Genomic DNA, 21,196 nt, shown 5'->3' with positions numbered 1-21,196 from the left:
GAAAGGCAACAGTAGTCTTAAATAAAAAAACTTGTTTATAACTTGAATTTCCTTCAGCATCACTAGTTTGAATGACACATGGTTTTTAATAGGATGCTTTTACAGACTGCCACAGATAGTCACCTCATCAATGAGAGGTGTTTTGTGGTCAAATCACTGAGCTGCCTGGTGAAAGATCTGAGATTGGAGATGACTAGACTATGCAGCACAAGGGAAGATGAGCAGGAGACCAAGAGGCTCTTTGCTGAAACCTTGTCATGTCAATAAACTACATTCTGCATTTTACAGAAGAAGGAACAGCTAGGCTAGAGGTGATGGAGACTTGGGACTTCATGACAGAGAATTTTGGAAGCTTGTGCTTCTAACAAGAGGAGGGAGAGTCTTTCTCCATTTGCAGTTGCACAGTTGCAGAAGATTTGTATGGCCCTGATGAGGTGCGGAATGACCTTACAACCCTTGAAGTTATAAGGAAGGTATGCATTTATTTACGATGCCAGACACACGGGATATCATTTCACCTAATGCGTGTGTAAAATTACAGTAGCTGTGAACTTGGTTAAATGCGGTAAAGTGTTACATATTCATGAAAGCTTTAGGAACGCCTATACATATTCATAACCTGTCCTCGAGAAGGCAGTTCTTATTACAATGAGTTCTGGGAGACCATTTCCAGAGTCTCCACCTCCGACTCCTCCTGGTTGCAGCTGTGCAGTGACCGTGAACCTGGGTCCTCTTTCTCTGTACGCGGTCACCTTTGGTCCAGTGTGATGAGTTGGTTAGGTCTCAGACTGCTGAGTTGGTTAAAACTGGCTTAATCTCCTGTCCTGTGCCCAAGTTTCTGTAATCTAGTTCACCCAAGGATGCACCCAAGGGTTATTATTTTTGCAAGGCGTCAGTGAAGTCCTGTTTTTCGTACAATAAGTTACACAGAGTTAAGCAAGGATAGGCAATAGTGATGTGCGTTAAAGGGTCTGCTCTCTAAATGTCTTTAGTGATGTGGGGTAGGGTTAGTTCTTTGAGTGTCAAGTGTTAGTTTTTTAAGTGTTAATTAGTTAATTGTCAATTCCCTGTATCACTGATACATGAATTGGGATCAGAAGCAAGGATAACAAGTGGGCATAATGGTGGTCATCTGCTATAGACTGCTCAATCTAGACAAGGAAAAAGGAAAAGACTTCCTTAAGCTACTGGAGGAAGCCTTGTGATTGCGCATGTTAGTTCTCATGGAAGACAGTTGAAGTTAGCCCTGCTTTGAACATGGTCTAGTCCAGATTGCCTTCTGAGATCCATTCAAACTTAAATTACTCTATGCTCTCTTTCATATGAAGTGGAAAAAATAAAAATATCCTTTTATATTCCTTTTTATGCTATGAAGAATTTTAGAAGATGACTCACTGGCAACCAAACGTCATTAAACTGCAGTCATCTCTAGTGACCAGACCTCTAACCTCAGAATAATTACCATGAAGAACATACCAGAACAGTGTAAATGAGACCAGAATATTCAGAACATGGCACTTCTTCACCTTTAGAAGGCATGCCTAGCTCTCTTCAAACTGCAACCAACGATACTATTATTTGGACCTCGCTCTGTATGCATGACAGCTCTGTTATGTCTGCAGTGGGATGGAAGTTTCTTACCTGAGCTTTAAGAATAATTGACAAAAACTGAACTTCTTGGCCTTTTGTGTCACATGGAACAGATTTTCTGATGCTCATTAAAACAGGATGCATCTCTGTTAGCATGTTAGTACATTTTTAAAGGAATTTCCTTGTGCATCCTTAGTTACAATGAATGGTTTGTTCGTATCACAGAACAGTCTCAAAACGTCTGAACTAGATTTGGTTTTGGATGATGCTAGGATGAAAGATATTCTTAAATCTTTCCTCTCCTGCTTTCTAAATCATAATTAAAATTGATCCATAGGACTAGATGAGAGTTAATTTAAAGTAACCCCCTCTGAAAAAGTGTGTGGTACAGACACCCAGTGCTCAGCTTTCTGTTCATTCTATGCCCCCATTATGACAGAGCTGCACACTTGTTAATGTGGATATAAGCCTTTAAAAAAACTGAATGTCCACTTATTAGTGAACAACTTCAGGTACTTTCAAGCACCATAATTTTATATGTTTGAGTTTATAAACTCTAAAAATGGTCTGATGGCTAAAAATGCCTGTAGTAGTTAAGTCATATTATTAGAAAATGTTGGCGTCTTTCACTGGAGGCATATGAAAACAATTTGCATGACTATGTTTTTGTATTTCTGCCATATTTTAAAATTTTACTTTTCCTGAAAATATTTGAGCTACTAGAAAACACTGGACAGAACTATGACTATCAAACTGAAATTTTATTTACTGTTCAGCTAACACAGCCCCATCTGATTTACAAGGGTCTAATACCTCCAATATTGGTCTTATTTAACCAGATCATGCTACACATACAGAATTATTAAAGGTGACAACCATCTAATATTTGCTGTTTCTGTATAAAAATTTACATACAAGTGTCACATCACAAGCTCTGAAAAGCTTTAAATAATATCATATCCTTCCTCTGTTAAATCAGAAGCATTCATTTGACCATAGATATTTTCCTGTAACACAAAAGGTAAAGTATAAAGCCCATTATATGGGTACTTTCTAACCGTATGAATAATATGGTGCAACTCTGGAAAAATGGGAATCTTCTTTGTAGTAGGATGTCAAGTCTAATTTTTCACAGATATTCAGTATTTAGTAGTACATTCAGTAGTGTTGCATCTGGAAAAGTACACTTCCCACAAGAGGCTAATCAGGGAGTAGAGATGTTTGAGCTGTTAAATTCATTTGCATTTTCTCCATCAACTTCACCTTGACCCCAGGAGAAAAGTCTTTACTTTCTTTTGTTCCTCTTCACAAAACCTGGTTTGGTCCTTCCATTCTTATTTTCACTTCAGTTGCCTTCTGAATCCCCAGTCCTTGCCTTTAGGAAGCCCAGTTCATCCTTCTCTTATTTGATGTGTTGCATCAGGCAAGGTACCCTTGCTGTTGTTGCACTTATTAATGAAGAATAGAAAGACTTTAAAACAGGAATGTGTTACTGAAATTTAATCCGAACATTGCTGGAGTGTGTGCAGAGACCCAACCCTGCTCAAAGGAGATGTGCACTGCTGACTTCTAGCAAAACCAGAACCGCTCTTATTGTCAGCAGTTAATTCATTGGCTTTGCAAATGACCTTGGTTTTTATTTTTTTTTAGTTCATGCTGGATTAGTATTAATATTAACCAAGAAAAGTATTCTTTCTATGTGATTTTAAATGTGCCTTACTACAGTCCTACCTGCTGTGAAAAGACTTGTGGGAAAAGTGAGCAGATTCAGATGCAGCTAGAGACAGTGGGCATGAGTAAAAATAAAAAAGGAATCTTTAATTAGTAAACTGAAATATAAGAATAATTATTTTAAATTATTACTCAAACAAGAAATGTTTCTCTTCATCCTGTGTGACAGCAAAGTTTGGGATGGAAATAAAGACTTGCCAGTCCTCTGTCCCTTCCCAAAACTGATGTGCATCATACAGTCCCAGAGGCAGAAGACATTCCTAGGCAGAGCCGGCAGCTACATTAAAGATTAATCCAAAGCAGAAGCAGCTGCACATCATCATAAGCACTGGACACTAACAGTGTTTTCCAACTCTGGCTTCACTTCTGCCAGCTGAGGATCTTCCTCCTCAAGCTCTTGAGACCTGTATTTCCATCTCCTCACACTTCTCTCTTTCAAGTCCTCTTGTGCCAGCTTTATTATTTCTGCTTGTCATGTTCTCCTTTACTTGTTTCCATCTCTTTCCACAACTTTTTAGTGCTTTCTATATTTTTCTAATTAACTAAACCATTGTTATTTTGTTTCTAGATAATGTTGATTTATCTCTAACTATGTGTTTAGAAAAAAAACAAAAACAAACAAAAAACAAACAAACAACAAAAAACCACATAACTGCCTATCCTCTACCGGTATAAGACAGAGAAATGAAAAACTTAATTTGTATGTTGCTGACCACACCCAGCGCCTCTAGGTGCTTTGGTAATATGCAAAATAGTAAGTTAAACACACTGGCTTTGAAAGATGAGTAAGAATAGTGAGATTTAGTTAAAAGACCATTCCAGAGCAAAGGTGATGTCTACTGGGGAATGTAAATTGCAGCCATTTGACTGTGGTGTGTGAGAACAGTAAAATTAGCATCCATAAATTAGCATCTGCAGTTTATGATATATCCCCTCAAGAGACACTCAGCAGGAGAGGCTCAGTTCACTTTTCAGAGGAAGTCAAAAAAGGGCGTTGTCTTTGATTTTTAGTGATTTTGTTACATTTCTGCTGTATCCCTGAAGCAGATATCAGCTTAAGTTTCCCACAGCAGCGGTTTCCTATTCCTTAACTTTAGAGGACCTCTCTGCCATAATTCCCAGGATTCCCAGACACAAAGTCTGATAGCTTTTTGGGTGGACATTTCTCTAGTCAGTGATAAGAGAGAATTATGTATAAGAGACATTTCCTACACTCACCTGTACACAACCTGTAACTTTAAGTCTCTGAAGTCTTTCCAATGAAGTGATCAAATATAACCTCCAAGAGTATGTTACGTTGCTGTCCAGAGCATGAACCATGTTACCTGGGAAATGATAGAAAAGACAACATTTATGCCTGTAAAGACCTACTTTTTAGAGGGTTTTCAAGGTCCTGCACAAAGACTTCAGTGCCAAGGACCGCTGAAATTCAATTTAGGCTGCATACCCTTTCTTCCTTTAAAACACACATTTGGCCAACTACAACTATGACAGTTCTTCGTTTTGGAAGCAACCGATGACTAAGTGCCTATGGAAGTCCCTATGACTAAGAGCATTATAGCCCCAGGAAACAATAAAGAAATGATCCATTCGCTAAGGTCAGTCCATCCACAAGACTGGTTAATGAATCCCATGCAGTCCATGGAAGCGTGAGAGAGAGTATCTCTCCCTTTACACATAACAGTTTCCTAAATCCTTCAGAAAATGACACTGGGGTGCAATCTTTAGAAAATAGAATTCATCAGGATAAACATAGGGGGTTTTAGGTTTCCAAAATCTTTGAGAAGGGTAATTCTGTCTTCAAGGTTTTCATACCTTAACATTTTAATTTACATTCTTGTTGACTTCCATGTTCACCATGTAAGTTAGGTCAGCCTAGAGGACAAAGGAAATCTTAGAATTACAGTACCATGAACATAGTGATGACTATCAACTTGATGCCTCTTTTCCATTTTTGTGGAACCCCTCCTTGCTGCAATTTGACTTGTTTGACTTCGTTAAGGCTAAGTCTGGACAGTTTTTTCCACTAATAAGAGAAGAGAGAGAATTACAAAGCTGAGTACCATGCTATCCTGACAGGGCTAGTCACAGTTACGTCTGGCAAAGGGCACAGTATAGGAGGAAGTTGTAGAGCCAGTACCAGGTATGGGACTGCTGCCTACCAATAGTGGTCTGCTGGCCTTGGCGGCTGTCAGATCTGTCTGACAGATCTACATTCTCTGGATAAGGACTGGTAGATGACTTGCAGTCCAAATAAGTGGAAATTATGGCAAATACCCAGACACTGAGGTGAATAAGTAGTAATTGCTATGGGTTTTTTTCAACATATTTTTTTATTTTCTTTGGGGAGAGGTTGTCAATAAAGTGTAAGATCTGAGGTGCTTGGGTCTTTTCACAGGGTTAAATGACAACAGTGATGGGATTTTTAAAGAAATGTTTCATTTTGACAAGGAGCCTGCAAATTTCTGAATGTAATAGACCTTGGTGCATTCATCTTTGCCTCTCTCACCTCTCTGGAGTGGTTTGCTCCCGTATGATCCACTTGCAATTACAGTTTAAAACCTCTTAGGAAATGCATTTACACAGGATCCAACTTCCTGTTCCATTCTGAGAATATGGGACAACACGCTATGCTGAGGTAAGCCCAGATACTGCCTTGCAACATGTTGGCAAGGAAAGCTGCTTTCACAGGACTTCTGGACAGCTTCCCATTCACTGTGGAGTAGAAGCATGCACACAAGCAGTGCTCATGCGTATCTAAGACCTCATAAATGCACATTATTCCTTAGTCTGTGCTGATTTGTTCTTCTGCCCATGTCCTTGCCAGTGTTTCTCACGCAGGGGGATCAGACAGCTTACCTTGGCTACCAGTTTCTTGTCAGACACAGTTCAAGGCATTGACCACCAGTTGTGTAGGAAACCTTCCCCTTGTATGAGAACTGGAGTGCTTGAAAGGGTACTCAGTCCAAACAGCTCAAACATCTACTTTCCTGGAGATAAGGACAGTCCTTCTGAAGGGTGGAATGTTGAGAGATGTACTTTTTCAGTTACATCAAAACCATTTTGGCCCCTTACAGTAATATTTTGAGAGTCTTACATAGTACCACTTCCATACCTTGTTTTACTAGCCAGCTGGAAAAGATATGGAACTGGAGCCTTATACAATACCAAGGCTGATTAGCAAAACATGAAAGCACTTACCAGTTTCTAGAAGATAAAAATAAATGAACCAACACAACCAGGAGCTATCTAACTACAGCAGAAACGAGCCTAAACCAAACCACTCACCCAGAGCAGCACTGCCACCAGCAAACTCAAAAATGTCATGACTTGTGAATATCTATGACTCTGTATGGGTTGCAAAACAGATTCCAAAAATGTTTTACAAAATTAAATACACCTATGATGCCTGTCAGCCTGGAAGCCTGACTGTGCCTTTCCCAGGACCCATAAAGGCAGAAACAGTCATGGCTGCACTTGGGTGGTGCTGAGCAAAGTTATTTTGACTGACTAGCAAAAATGATCAGGTGTTTTAAGAGCACCTCAGAAATCTGTGAAACTTGGAGGCAAAAGCCAATTTCTTTCATACACTTATCTCCTTTGACTTCCCTGTGATTTTATGTATTTTTGTGTATGCTTACATCTACATGCACATCTCCAAACTTAGCAAACATGAAGTGTTTCCTCAGCAACATTTAAAAAAAAAAAAAGATAGTTTTGAAAAATCATCTATATGATTTCATGAAATCTCATGACCATTACCAATAACATTTCGGCTTATCTTTTTCTTTTTTTGCTAGTCAAAATCATGTCTACAAAAGACTAGATTGTCTGAAGAGCTCCCTCTAAACTGCCTCCTCCTGTTTCTAATATATACACCCATGTAAACACACAAATATATGGATAAGAGCTAACATACTATAGTGAAAGCAGTTTTATTTCTGAACATCTGATTGCACTTATTCAGGTATTATAAGAAAATAAAAAACATAGGACATAATGAAATATATTTATGAAAGTAAAATGGGCAGGATATTGGGGAAAGGGAGTGCGGATGGATGAGTGAAAATCAGGAATGAGACATTTGAGGCAAGGGAAGCATCTGGCTCATTTTGCTGGGAAAAATAAGTCAAAAACATTAATCAGGATGAACAATGTATTAGAAGTAAACAAGTAATACCTTGCCTAAATCTTTTCCTGGCTTCCAGTGTTGTTGGAAAGTGTCAGTTCTTCTTTGTCATGTCTGCTAAGCACATTCAGGGGGGGCAGGGGGGAAGGAAAAAAAATAGCAGAGAGTGAACTTAATCTTGGAATCCTGAAAAAGTCGCCTGTGTGCTTTTTCTAGCCTCTGGTACAGCAAACCAGGTTGCTATGGTAAAATGGGTCAGAGCAGTAAGCAAGTTAGCTTGTGCAACAAAATCAGACTCCTGGTGCAGCGATGGGAGGCACAGGCCAAAGCAGACAGTAATCTACAGCTGAATCTAGGTCACTGGGGTGCTTTGTAGCTGCAGCTGTCCGTGTGGGACTGTGATCTCCGGCAAGGCTCACAAAACCATCCTGACGGCTGGGCTCCTGCTCAACGGCTATGAGTGTACTGGGGAAGCTGTTGCTTTGTCTCCTTCAAAAACAAATTATAATTTTAGATTTTTAATTATGGATGCATAGTCAGGCAGCATGTGTCTGTGTGTGTATTATGTATGCACATTGATTTTAAAATAAAACATACTCGGCAGGCACATGGCTCATATTTTCGGAACCCATTACACAAATTAACACTCACACTCCAAATGGTCATTATCACATATTTATGGGAACCATGCATCCCACTCCATGAAAACTATACAGATCTGCAAGCAAACATAAGAAATCTCTTCCCCAGCATACCTAATGAATTTCCCCCCTCAGACAAACACCCTCCCAAAAAGCCTGGGAAAAGAAAAAAAGGCTTTGGAGAATGTCAGGGAGGTCGTCCCACAGTTCAGTCTCTCACATCCCCCCACAAACATATGCTGATACACCCATCCATGCAGTAATCTTTTATTATCATTTACTATTCTGTGACAGTTTTTTTTTTTTTTTTTTTTTAAAAAAAGAGCAACAATCAGTTAATAAAAAGCCAGGGAATGGGGCTAAACCAGAGGCAGAAGTAAACCAGCATACCCCCTGCTGATGCTGGTGAAACTACAAGAGATTATGCAGGCTCAGGCTTTAGTCTCATACAGACATGGTCCTCGCCCAAGAGGGGATGCAAAATGACCCGTAACTGAGATTCATATGAAATATAAGGAAGGTATACTCCTACATGATGAGGTGGGTAACTGTTTTGACTATGAGGGCTACTATGTCACTGGGTTTTCCTGCCTTTTCCTTTCTTATGTTTAAAAATTCTGCCAGGCAGAATTTGCTGTATTTGTCTGGGATTCCTGGCTATGCGACAGACATTCTGGATACATCCTCTGCACACTGATATATCAGCCTTGAGTGCATAAAGAGTAAGCCTCGAGCTCCCAGAGTACACCGGACTTACTGTACATGCAGTAATCAACCCCACAAGAAGCATCTAGAGCTCTGAAGCTCCCTAGAAGCCTCCTGGCACATGACACAGATGCTGGATAGTTCTTATCCCATATACACAGGAGGTCTGACACACCAAATGCCAAACATGTCACTGTCATATCTCTTTTTTTTTCTGTTTTGTGTAAAAATCTGGCATAAGCATATAGCAACATCAGGTAGAGATGTTAATGAAATTATGAAATATTCAGCTTTCAGATGTGGTTTTGGGACAGTATTAGACAGATGTGAATTTTCCCTCTGACAACTACAAGATACTAGACATTCCACTTGAGACAAATACATTGGACCAAACACAATGGTCCATATAATTTTTTTTTCATTGTCACGTCTCTCATACTGTTTCAAGATTTTTTGCCCGTTCCCAGTGGGTATGAGGGCAGAGGAAAGACAAGGGGCAACAGTAACGCGGAGTCTCAGAATCAGTGCCCCCTACATAAATCAAGTATGACAATGAAGTTCCTGCCCTCCAAATCTCACATTTTAACATGGACAGCTGAGATTAGAAATGTGTTAGGAATAACTTAAAAACTAGACAAGAAGTAATCCATGACAAGATCAGCATCCAAACACAGATGAGGCACTAGAGCTTATTCAATGAACTCTTAAAATCAATTATGCTTTTCTAAAAAAAAAAAAAAAAATAACAATACCTATTTTTATTGGAGAAAACATTTCAGTGCTCAGACAAAGGGAAGGCTTCTTATACAGCTGATGGTCAATGCCTTGAACTGCATCTGACAAGAACCTGGTAACCAGAGTGAGCTGTCTCACCTGCCCATATGAGAAACACCAGCAAGGACATGGGCACAAGAACAAATCAGGACAGACTAACAAATAATACATGTTTGTGAGGTCTTAAATATGCCATGAGCACTGCTTGTGTGCATGCCTTTACAGATGTCTGAAAAAACAAGATGAGGCATGTAAGGGCCATATTTCAAATGTCAGTTTGTAACCAAAGTAAAATCTCTCATTTCTTCATACAGAACTGTTAGCATTATTCATACACACTGGGCAACCATGCATTCATTCTGTTGAAAAGCAGCACACATAGCTTTCAAATGCTGGAGGTAGACATGTACATCATACACAAGCAATGCAACATACTCCTTCAAGAGGAAAGTAGCAGAAAGTAAAAGTGAAAGAGAAAAAAACGTCAGGACAGGTTCAAGAATGGCTTTCTCTCTTAATAGGTCCTCACAACTTCTCTTAGTCATAGTAGAGATCATATACATTGAAAAAGGCCTTGACTTATTCCACCTATCACATATAGTACATCTCTGTTTTCCACAGCAATTTGTCTTAAATCCTTTAGCATTGTTCTTCTTGATTATTCAGTGATGCCTGATCAGTCTCAATAACCCATCTGATATAGCCAAGTGATGGAAATATCTGTCTATTTGGCATTGTCTCTGTAAAGCAAACAAATAGCACTTCATTCAAATGGGACAGTCAAATTCATCATTGGTGAAGCATTCTGCATATGGGGTTTATGCCTAATGATCACCAGAACAGACTTATTTAGAGATATCCCTAGAGATACAGAGCTGCTATTGTGTTGATAAAATTCTTTTCATGCCACTGATACCTTAACAGCCAAGTCTACAGAACAACAGGCACGAAGACCAGGCAGGCTTGGAAACTTACCTGGATGGAAAGGGAGCAAGAAGGTCATGATTTTCATTTGATACCAGAATTACATAGCCCACCATAGAATTTGTCGTTTGATTTGATCAGATATATTCTGAAGGCATTTTATCTATAGCAGCATGTCTACAAAAATCTACACATATAAGAGAGGAAAACAAACAAACAAACAAAAAGCTGGGGGAAAAAAAGTTCATTTCCTAGCTCTGACAGAAAATATTTTTATACTTACAAGGAGCTTTAGGCTTCCTTTTTCCAAAAAAAAGCAGTAAATCACAGACTCAGACAACTATGCAGACATGTACAGAGTGGAGGGATGGCAGGGTGCAGGGAGGGAGGAACGGCTTTACGGGCAGAAAAGAAATATTCAATAGAAGTATCACTCCCAGATAAATCTCCTGTTGCAGTCTGTCTGCACATTCCACTGCTGAAGGGCCATGAGTTCCCGATAAGGGGTCATTTTCTTACCCCTGGACAAACATGCAATTCACAGAGAAGAGCTACTTAACTATGCCATACATTGGAGGATCTGAAGTACCTAACACACTTCTGTCACACTCCCTTCTCTGAGCAGGGTGGCGTGGATGTTGACTGGAGGAGGGCTGCAGAAAAGACTATCTGATAAACATTTCTCTTCTTAGCTAATTTTCTTCTTACTTTACTTATTGGAAAATGTTTTCAAATGAGAGAGGAAGGAGGGAAAAGAGGGAGGAAAAGGAAGAAAAAGAGGAAAAGGAAGGAGGGCGGCAGGGAGGGAGGGCGGCAGGGAGGGAGGGAGGGAGGGAGGGAGGGAGGGAGGGAAGGAAGGAAGGAAGGAAGGAAGGAAGGAAGGAAGGAAGGAAGGAAGGAAGGAAGGAAGGAAGGAAGGAAGGAAGGAAGGAAGGAAGGAAGGAGTCTAGCTGGTTAAATAAATACCTGTGCAAAGCTTTTATTCAGGCTATATTTAAAATACAGGTTGCACTTGCGTAAGTGTGTCTACTGATCGCATTTTAGTGGTGCTCATGTGCTGGTGAAAAGGCGCATCTTACATGTTTAAAGACCATCATAATCACAGCAATGTCATATATATGGTCTTCCTAAATGTGATAAAAGTAGGCAAGTAGAGTTCATCTCCTGGTCATTTAGTAAATATAGCATTCCTCCACTTTTTTTTTTTTTTTTCCCTCAGAATGAAATAACAAGGAGGTTAATTTAACTATTTATTACTAGCCCATCTATGAAGGATGCAAACACACATTACCTACTTTCCAGATTGAAGCTCATGACTGTTCCTCTCTACAATACCCTCTGCCTCAACAACAGCCTTGAGGATTTTGTCAAACGAGTGTTGGCAGTTTCCCACTCCATCCCTTAGTGTAACTGTGGACTCTTGTTTACTGACATCAGGGAATGCCTTAACAGAGTAATTGTTGCCTCATACCTCTTCAAATACTGATGAGGTGTAGAAAGACAAACATCTGATGCATGCTTCTCTCCCTGGAATGTGTTAGGAAAATCCAGAAAGGATTAAATCCCTTCCCTACAAAACTAACTACTTGGAGGAACTTTAGAGCTCTTCATAGCTCAGGCAAATACCATTTAAAGACATTCTTCAGCTAACAGGCTACAGGGTTCTCTGTGAGTGTATAAAAAAAAACTAACTACATGGTTAAGATTCAGCCATTGGGTAGATGTATAAATTAAGGATATGACAGCTCTTATGGTAACTTAGTAAATGAACACAAGTACTGATGGATACAAATACCTGCTATTTGAGTATGATCTCCAGTCTCTCCAAACCTCTTACTTAGAACCCCTTCACAGTGGACTATGAACTAAAGCAGTAGCCTGTTGCTAGAGGATTTGAAATAAAAAGAGAAATCCCTTGAGCACACTGGCCCTGGTACACAGAATTTTAGTTCCAACTGTGCAAGCTAAAATAATGAGCATTTTAAATAGAAATACTTGAGGCAAAACATAATGTCTGGCAAGGTAACTGTGGAGGAAGTATCTCATGTCATCCATGTGGAAGTCTCCAGCTGTAACAAAAGCTTCCTTAGTCACTCAGTAAGTGACTAAAGTTATAAACATTTATATCACAGTTAATTTACTTTCAACTGTAGTTTGGAAAGCTCCTCTTGCTCTCTTAAATGATGCTGCTAAATGTCAAATTCACAATTTTGGAAAGTTATTGTCAACACTTTGCTGTAAGTTGATATTAATTGATCCTAAATTGCAATGGTTTCCATAAAACTTCAGTCAATGCCAAAAGAAGAAAAAAAAGTTCATCTGCTATGTTACTACAATGAATATCAAAAGAAAAAAAAAAGAATGGCTTTCCACTTACAAAGTAAAATGTTGCCAAGAGCCACATTCAGCTAGTAGCCATTTATTTCAAGCAGATACTGACTCCTGTCATATGATGAGGGAATATGAGATTTGGTAATCTTACTGGCACATGTCAGGTGAGCATGGCCAAGAAACACAGAACTGTCTCCTAGCAATAGCCCTTTTCATCATAGTTATGTTGCATGGTGCCTAAGAAAACTGAATGTCTAAAGAGAACAATAGTGGGGAAAAGTCTTTATGAGACTTTTATGAGGGAGGAACGTGGTGGAGAGAGGTAGAGATGACTGACATTTCCAGATTTTCCTGGAAACACATTTTATTGATCAGAAGCTGGAGTCAATAAACTCACTGGAGATCTGAAAAAGCTAAACAAAGTAACTGAAAAAGGAAAGTACCATGATCAGTCCTGTATATTTATTGATTCAAGAAACAGAAGTAATATCTGACTGTCAAAAACTAACTGTGACTTTAGCCACTTTCGTAAGAACTAATGAGAAAGTGAGAGAAAATAAGAAACAAGAAAGAACCATACAAAAGAGACATGAGTCACTTATAACATAGGATATCAAAGACAGACGAAATAAAGACTGATATAGCAGATTAACAAGCTTGAAACTTTAAAAGATTGTGTTGAAACTGCAGAGAAGGCTACAGAAAGAATTTATCAGAGATGAGATAATGAGAGCTGATGAAGAGACTGTAAATACCACTCAGAATGTGATATGATCAATATAGTAGGAAAACAACCCAGACTGAATGTGCATAAAAGACCAGTTGGTTTCAGAATTTCAGTCCATCTTCTGTTGAGGGACATGATAAATAAAATAAAATAAAATAAAATAAAATAAAATAAAATAAAATAAAATAAAATAAAATAAAATAAAATAAAATAAAATAAAATCCAAAAGACTTTTGAAACAAAGATAAACTATTTGTATGTCATAATGGAGGAGATATAGGGTTTAATACTTGAAAAGGGTTTCTGAAAGACAACTTGGGGAAAAAAGGTATCAGGTTGAGAGCACAAAAATATAAAAACAAAGCCTTTCATTTTTTAGATTATAATTATGGAGTAATATAACAAATTTAAAATGAAAAAAAAAAAAAGGTACAGTTGATGTTCAGAGACAGGATTTATCTGTGGAAGACTCAGGTAACAAAATTAGGCAGAAAATAGTGAAAATGGACAAGAACAACAACACATCAAGAGCTGTTAATGTTCCCCTTGAATGTTTGTGGAAAGGAAAGAATGACCTAACCCTAAGACTTGAGAAACTAAATCACAGGAGGAAAAGGAGATCTGCCTCTGCTCTTTCATAATCTGCTGTAGATTTAAGAAAGCTTGTTAACACTGTGTTAGCAAGTATTAAGAAAAATATATTTCAGTCAATGTGTATAAAATCAAATGCACAGAGTTAAGTGAAATTTGATCTATGAAAGGTCATCGTAGATATCAACACATTATGACCATAAATATCAAGACATCTTAAATAATACATAATAAATTTTATGAGTAAGAAATTAACACGCAGAAAAGAGCAGGAAAGCTTGTTACATTTTGCTAAGTAGGGTGCCTAGCCTTAAATAGCTATGAAAGTTGCAATTCCATGAGCACATTTGATCTGTCCCAATAAGTCCCCACCACCACTCTTGTATTTGCCATTGTATTCCATTTCCTACCTCTTCTTTTTCTCTGGATGCAGTATTTGTCTGTCGCTTTAGCAAGACAAGTCAGATCACTAAAGTGAAAGAAAACTAACCTGGGAAAAGAATAATTTTTCAGCTTCTTTAATAATGTGAATCCATTAAGTACTTAAGCAAGAAACAGAGCTGGCACAGACAGTTCAGAGAGGCAAAGAGAAATATTTTTTTTGTTGACAGAGGGCTGTTAGGTCTACTCTACCATCAAAATGGAGCCATATTTGAGAAAGATGAAGCTATAGATAATTTAAGACTAACAAAAGTATATTATTCTACTAGACTTGAGAGCTGGACACAAAGTAAAAGACACATGCGCGGAATAAGAAGGAATAAAATTAATACATTTTAAATTAAAGTATTATGGGAAGACAGAGAACTTAAATAGTATGTGATATAACCTAAAAATAATTTACATGAAATCTATGAGAAATCAAACATAGAACAGAGTTGAAAGTTTCAGTCTCTTTAGGGTAGAGCTCAGAGTTAGGATGACAGACACCAACTAAGAATCTCTAGAAAAATTATTCCTGCAGTTCCTGTCTCTTGACTGATTCAAGGGTCAATGGAGAAACCATGTGGAATACAACCCAATTGTTCAAAACTGGAGCTGCAAGAAGATTGAAGAAATATTCCCTTGACCAGAAAACAGAACAGTGAATTTTAAGAAATACTTCACATCTAGGGTACGTGGCACCAGGAAAGATGAGAAATAGCAGATCAGAAAGGAAAGACACATCTTTAAAAGCAAAAACATGCAGCTTACGCTATTGACCATTACATTGCAAATCTAACCAATTGAACTAAGAAGCATGAATGTAATGGTTAATGAAGAGATTAATTAGAAACAAAATTATTTCAGGAACAGCAGTGTTAAAGGGAATATCACTACGTGGAACTGACCTAACCTCTCCAAAAAAAATGAGTGAATATTTTTGATGAAGTGGAACTGGAAATCAAAGTGCTTGCAAATAGCTGAAGGACTGAGATATATCTGATACAAAGTGGATGCAAAGTCAAAAAGATTGAATGCAAGGGTAAATAAACTACAGAGAGCAACAACAAACACAGTAAATGTGGAGGCAGTCAAAACACAAGGGCATCAGGCTGTGGGGCATCATGTCTTGTAAAGAAAGCAAATGACTCGCAGAGTCCACATGATTTTCTGCAGAAATAGCAGAGATCAAAATCTGAATCTGTTCAAGAACAAGCAGAAAAATAAAGCTCTGATTGTGAGGCAGGGACAAACCACCATCTTACTTGATTCTCTTGGTAAATGTTCACAGAAGTTTATAAAAATTTTGCTGCTATTGTTGTTTTTCTTTTTTTATTGGTGACACAAAAAAATCAATGAACAATGACTTTCAAAATAAATAGTGGAACTGATTACAGTGTAATTTCTGGAAGCACACACAAATATATGGTGATGCACAAATAAATGGTGACTTGCCTGGCTCGAAATCAAATCAAGTCTTAATTTGTATAGTAAGCATAAAATGAGCCCATGTGGTGAAGTCATACAAGCACTCCTATATAAGGATAAATACAATCAAAACAGCTCAAAATAATGAAACAGGAAATTTTCTGCAAGCTTGTGTTGAAGAACAGTCTGTGAATATGGAATATCGAGGGATAACCCAGACCCAGGACAGTTCTTTAGTTTCACAGAGGGAACCTCCTCAGAGGAAGCCCAGAGCAGCTAGTGTAGGTTGTTGTCCTGAAACACTAAGCAGGGGGCACGTCTTGTTCGTTCATTGTATAGAGACCACGTCCTTTTCAAGATAAAATTGTCCTTTATGGCTAGCATCTAAGCCAAACTATCTTATCACTGCAGCTTTTTATCACATATCAGCCCAAAATATTTAAATAAAGAAATCAGGAGCTAATAGTCTATTCTAAGAGCAATTAAAAGAAATTTATCTTCCTGGAGATTTTAAAAACTTGACTAGATAAGGTCCTGATGTAAGGCCCCAGCACCCTGATATGACTTTGAAGTTAGTCCTGTTTCAAGTGAGAAATTAGTCTAGATGGCCCACAGAGATCACTTATGACCTAAATTATTCTGTGACTGAATGATTTTGTCTGGAATGGGAACTTGTGAAGAACAGATTTTAAATTCATTGATCTTGGGAAAATTAAATTGGAAAATAATGCAGTTTGGAAAGAATCCAGACAAACAAAAAGAAATCTTTTATTCTGTAAGAAATATTTTATTCAGGTTTTTCACCTGAGCTAATGCACTGCATTTCAGAAGAAAAAAAATGCTTCTCAGAAAAACACTGTAGAAGATAGTTATTACATCTGGTTTTTATTAATTAACTTCTCTTCTAAGGAAAGTAGGCTGTAGAATATTTTGCTCTTATATCTTCTGTTGATTTTTTGTTTTCAATAAGCACATTTTGGACCAAGGACAGAAATTCGGGTCTTGCATTTCTCCAGGAAATACACTAGCCATTGCACTAGAGAGTTATTATAATTAAGTATGCTACTATTTGCATGAATTTTGAAGGATTGTACAAAGTGGAACAATGCTACCACAGGAGAAGGTTAATTTCAAGATGAGTTTATGACAGTATCTAAATTCTAGGGCCTGCATTGTAATAGTTCAATAGCAGAGACAGAAGCTTTACTGCTCTGGCCTTATTTCCTTGATTTGAAAGTGTGTTGAGAACCAAAGTGTAATTCATGGCTCATTCAGTAAATAGAAGCACTCACTATAGCATTTTAATTCTTAATTGAATCTAGTCATTAAGAATGTCATTGTATGTGACGATTTCAGCACAGAATTTTCTGGTATGGTAAGAAAACCACATAAAGAATCAGTGTGAAGTGAGGCTACTCATGTCTTTTTCATAAACTATTGATTTGGTCACTCCCCTCACAAGTAACTATGATAATTCCCTGTCAAAGATGTATTTGTTCATCTTTGCATTCAGGGCATACATCAAGGTGCTGGGGCACTGGGACAGGTGCCCCAGGGAAGTGGTCATGGCACCAAGCCTGTCAGAATTCAGGGACTGTCTGGATGACACTCTTGGTCACATGGTTCAAATTTAAATAGTCCCGTGAGGAGCATGGAGTTTGACTTGATGATCCTTATAGGTTCCTTCCAATATGAGACATTTTATGATGCTATGATTTATGAATGTGAAATGCCCTGGATGTTATTCTGAAGAAAATTTCTTTGATAGCTTTGCTTGAACATGACCAGTGTCTCCTTATTTTCAGGTAAAGGAAAGTCACAGGTTCAACAATTTGTCACATCCCCTCTTTAATCTCCCATTGACTAATACTGTTGATTGATTGTTCTTTTCAAACAGTCTTATTTTCCTTTCATTCACTTGGAACCTAATTCAATTATAGACAACAGTAAAACATTTAGACATTTTAACATGCATACATTTGCTTAGTGTTGCTCCTCTCAGAGGAATGATTTCTGCCATTTTCCTCAGATTAATTCCTTTTAATACCACAAGAATGCAGACTTTTTAAACTATATCTTTATGGCAGTGTCTTTGATTCTATCTATACATAATATTTTTCATTCCCAGCATGACCCACAAAGATACTTTCAAGGATGGTGAGCCTCAGAAATGATTGTTGCCACTCTTGGGAAATTAACCACATGCAAAGTAAAAGACTATGCTTCTTATGGAAAATCTGTCACTTAAAAATAGAAATGCACTGGGCCAAACCAATGCTGAAGTGAATTTCATTAGATTTAATGGAGTTACTCCAAGACTGACTTCATATAACCATGTAAAACTATAAAGAAAAAAAAGAAAAAAAGCTTAGTGAGTTGCATTCTCCCCCATGTGAGACTAAATAATAACAGAATGTAACCAAAAAACATACTACTTTGCTTAGGCTAAGATTATAAGTGCATCAATGATTATCTTTTCCTGTACATAGATGTAGCACAGAAGTAAATGCATACAAAGTACAACTAGACAATCACATTCAAGGCTCCTAAGCATAATCTACATTCCAAAACATGGATGATATAGCTAGATATCTCATTTAGAGTTTAAAATGCTGTTGCCTGATAAGGACATTATATTGGCAATAATCAGATTAGTAAAATTAAAATCAAACCTTGATTCAAAAGACAAATTAATTTAGATATACTCTATGTCTGTCTAGCTGTTCTTGATGTTTTAATGAAACAGAAATTGGAGAAGGTCCTTGATGTGAGGAATAGACCTCAAGATTCCAGTTTTCCCCAACCAAATAGATCAGTTGGAATAAAATTAGTCTCCCTCCCATTCTGCCTTCAGGAGGGAAACAGACTGTTTCCCTTCCTTGTGTGAAGCAATAAAGCATCTTTATCTTTCTGATTACAAGGAAATGCTTACACAGGAAATTGATGTCAGCTTGGATATCTTCAGCACTGGGCCTTTCATATGCACTGAGATCTCCTAGTCAAGAAATCTCATTAAGACTATGGAAGGCAGAGGTAAACAGTAGTAGCCAACTGAAGAAGGTATCCTATGTTATTTGAATTTATACCACTACCACTCTGCCCCATCAAAAAGAGAAGGAAGTTTACCTTGATTTCCCATCTCCTTTTTGGGAGCTCTAACCATGATATTACTCTATTAAGAAAAGGAGGACAAATGTGCAAACATCATTTGAAGCTTATCATCACCTCTGTGGTTTTAGAAGATAGTTTCTGTGAATGTCTGCCAGATAAAGCTCCACAGCAAAACTCAACAGGACACCCTGATAGGATGCAAAGAGAAGACAGGTATCATTGATTGGGCACCCTGGGAGAGAGGCGGTTCTCAATAAGGGCAGCAAATCAACTTGCAGAACAAAATTCTATAGAGGTACCTAAACTTCGAGGCATTTTCATTTACAGTTGGATTCAATCTTAACTTATCAGTCCCATGTCCCTGACAGTGAGGAACCTTAGTGGGTATATCATAGGAAAAAAGAAAGGAGATGAGGATGCTTGGAAGCCTCTGACTCTTGGGGTCTGTCATAGCCCTGACTTGGTCTAGATCGTGTCTTCACTGCAGCAAAATTCTGTATCAACAGATAAACATTAAGTAATCAAAGTATGCCAAGTGGAACCATCAATCACTAAGCAATACCGCCTGAAAAAGCTGAAGGTGAGCGTGAGCTATAATCCCAGACTCGAATTCTCAGATGGGTTTTCTGCTTTGTCACAGTGTCCTGTGAAGTTCAGGTTATGTGATTAGTAGTAATGAATTAACTGTGTCTAGCTTTACGCCCTGGCGGCATCAGCAAACTTTGAACTGTCAGTCCACTGAAAATAACTGCATAAAATTCTGTAATATTCAGATAATTACTCCTGCAAACATAATTTCAATTTATTTATATATTTCTAAAACCAGAACAAAAATGCTACTTCTATTTGAATAAATTGTTCCCAAATAGTTGGATTCTTGAGCCTTGCTTACATGACTGAATGGTGAAAGGATCAATCTCATAAGTGTGAAGGAAGAAATCAAAATGCTCAGCATTTTTCAGAGAGTAAGTGCTGCAAAGCAGGTAGAGGGAGAACTGACAGCAATGAAGGCAAAGGTTACTGGGACAGAAATGGCAAAGGCAGAGACAGAAACATCATCTCTGACATGAGATACTCTGGGGCTTTGCGGCTGGCTCCCGCCTCTGACATGTCTCCCTCTCTCATCTGCTGCAAGCTATCACCATGCTGTGCGCAGTTCCTGTTGCAGCCTGGGTGAGGAAAAAGGCAAAACCCAAAACAAAAAAAAAGAAAAAAGGGGTCTTTTGTGACTTTCCCTTTTTCAGCATTGTGGGAGGCTGAGACTGCGCTTTGTCACAGATTAGTGGCCTGTGACAGTGGTCTGGGGAAAGGAGCACTCTCCAGGCAACAAAGTACAAAGAGAGAGAAAGAGTTGCTGCAATCAAATCTGGAAGAGAGTGAAATGCCTGCCTTGACTATATTGTAGAAATAACAGAGAAATATACTTCTTAATCAGAATGACCATCTTTCTGTGATGGGTCATAACCCGATTTTAGTATTTCCTGTAAAAAAGGCCTTGCAGGATTTTGAATTTAACTTGACCCCTCCCCTTGCCGGGAATCTACCGATGGGTAGATCAGTCTCTGACACTGCAAAGACTTCCAGCATGCTCTGCTTAAACTGCCTTTACACGTCACGCAGAAGTTTCTTAGGTAGAAAACTTACCACTGTTTACAGTTCACAGAAACACTATCTGATAGTTTAGGACAGGAAGTGAAAAATGCCATTAAGCCAAATGAAACTAGAAGGGGGTTTATGCGGGCAGAATGTTATGAGTCAGACTAATATTTTGGAAGAGTTACTCCTCTGTCTAAGAATTGTTAGATCAGACCTTTAAAAAAGAAAATTTAATACTGTTGTGTTTTGATATAAAATATGTTGACAACAGTGGGTAAGCCTGTCATTCTTTTTAGGAGTAAATGTGAGAACCTATTGAAATTCCTTTGAGGAAAAAGATGGCTAAAAATCCCACACGCATTCCCTAAGAAGCAGGAATGGACCACTGCCCAAATGAAAGGCAACATGAGAGCAGATCTTTTGCTGCAAGTACTTTTATGTATGTTCAACTGTCTGTGAAATAGTGTAAAAGCCAACCAAGAAGACAGAGAGGGA

The 21,196-nt window shown here is 38.2% G+C and overlaps 1 long non-coding RNA gene across 5 annotated transcripts; it reads right to left on the bottom strand.

The window, feature by feature from the left end:
- Nucleotides 1-462: 462 nt before the first annotated feature.
- Nucleotides 463-7,891, bottom strand: LOC139827598 (uncharacterized). 5 transcript variants are annotated; one of them, XR_011738416.1, is made up of 5 exons: nt 7,502-7,891; nt 6,181-6,332; nt 5,137-5,347; nt 4,540-4,646; nt 463-3,038 (listed from the first exon to the last, which is right to left on the bottom strand). It is a non-coding gene; the product is annotated as an uncharacterized lncRNA (long non-coding RNA). The 5 variants fall into 5 exon arrangements; XR_011738417.1 differs by having other exon boundaries at nt 5,137-5,196; XR_011738414.1 differs by having other exon boundaries at nt 5,137-6,332.
- Nucleotides 7,892-21,196: the final 13,305 nt, after the last annotated feature.

The sequence above is a fragment of the Patagioenas fasciata genome, chromosome 3 (assembly GCF_037038585.1).
Source record: "Patagioenas fasciata isolate bPatFas1 chromosome 3, bPatFas1.hap1, whole genome shotgun sequence".
Taxonomy (NCBI): Eukaryota; Metazoa; Chordata; class Aves; order Columbiformes; family Columbidae; genus Patagioenas; species Patagioenas fasciata.
Note: the sequence above shows the minus strand (reverse complement) of the source record. Positions and strands in the feature narration are given on the sequence as shown.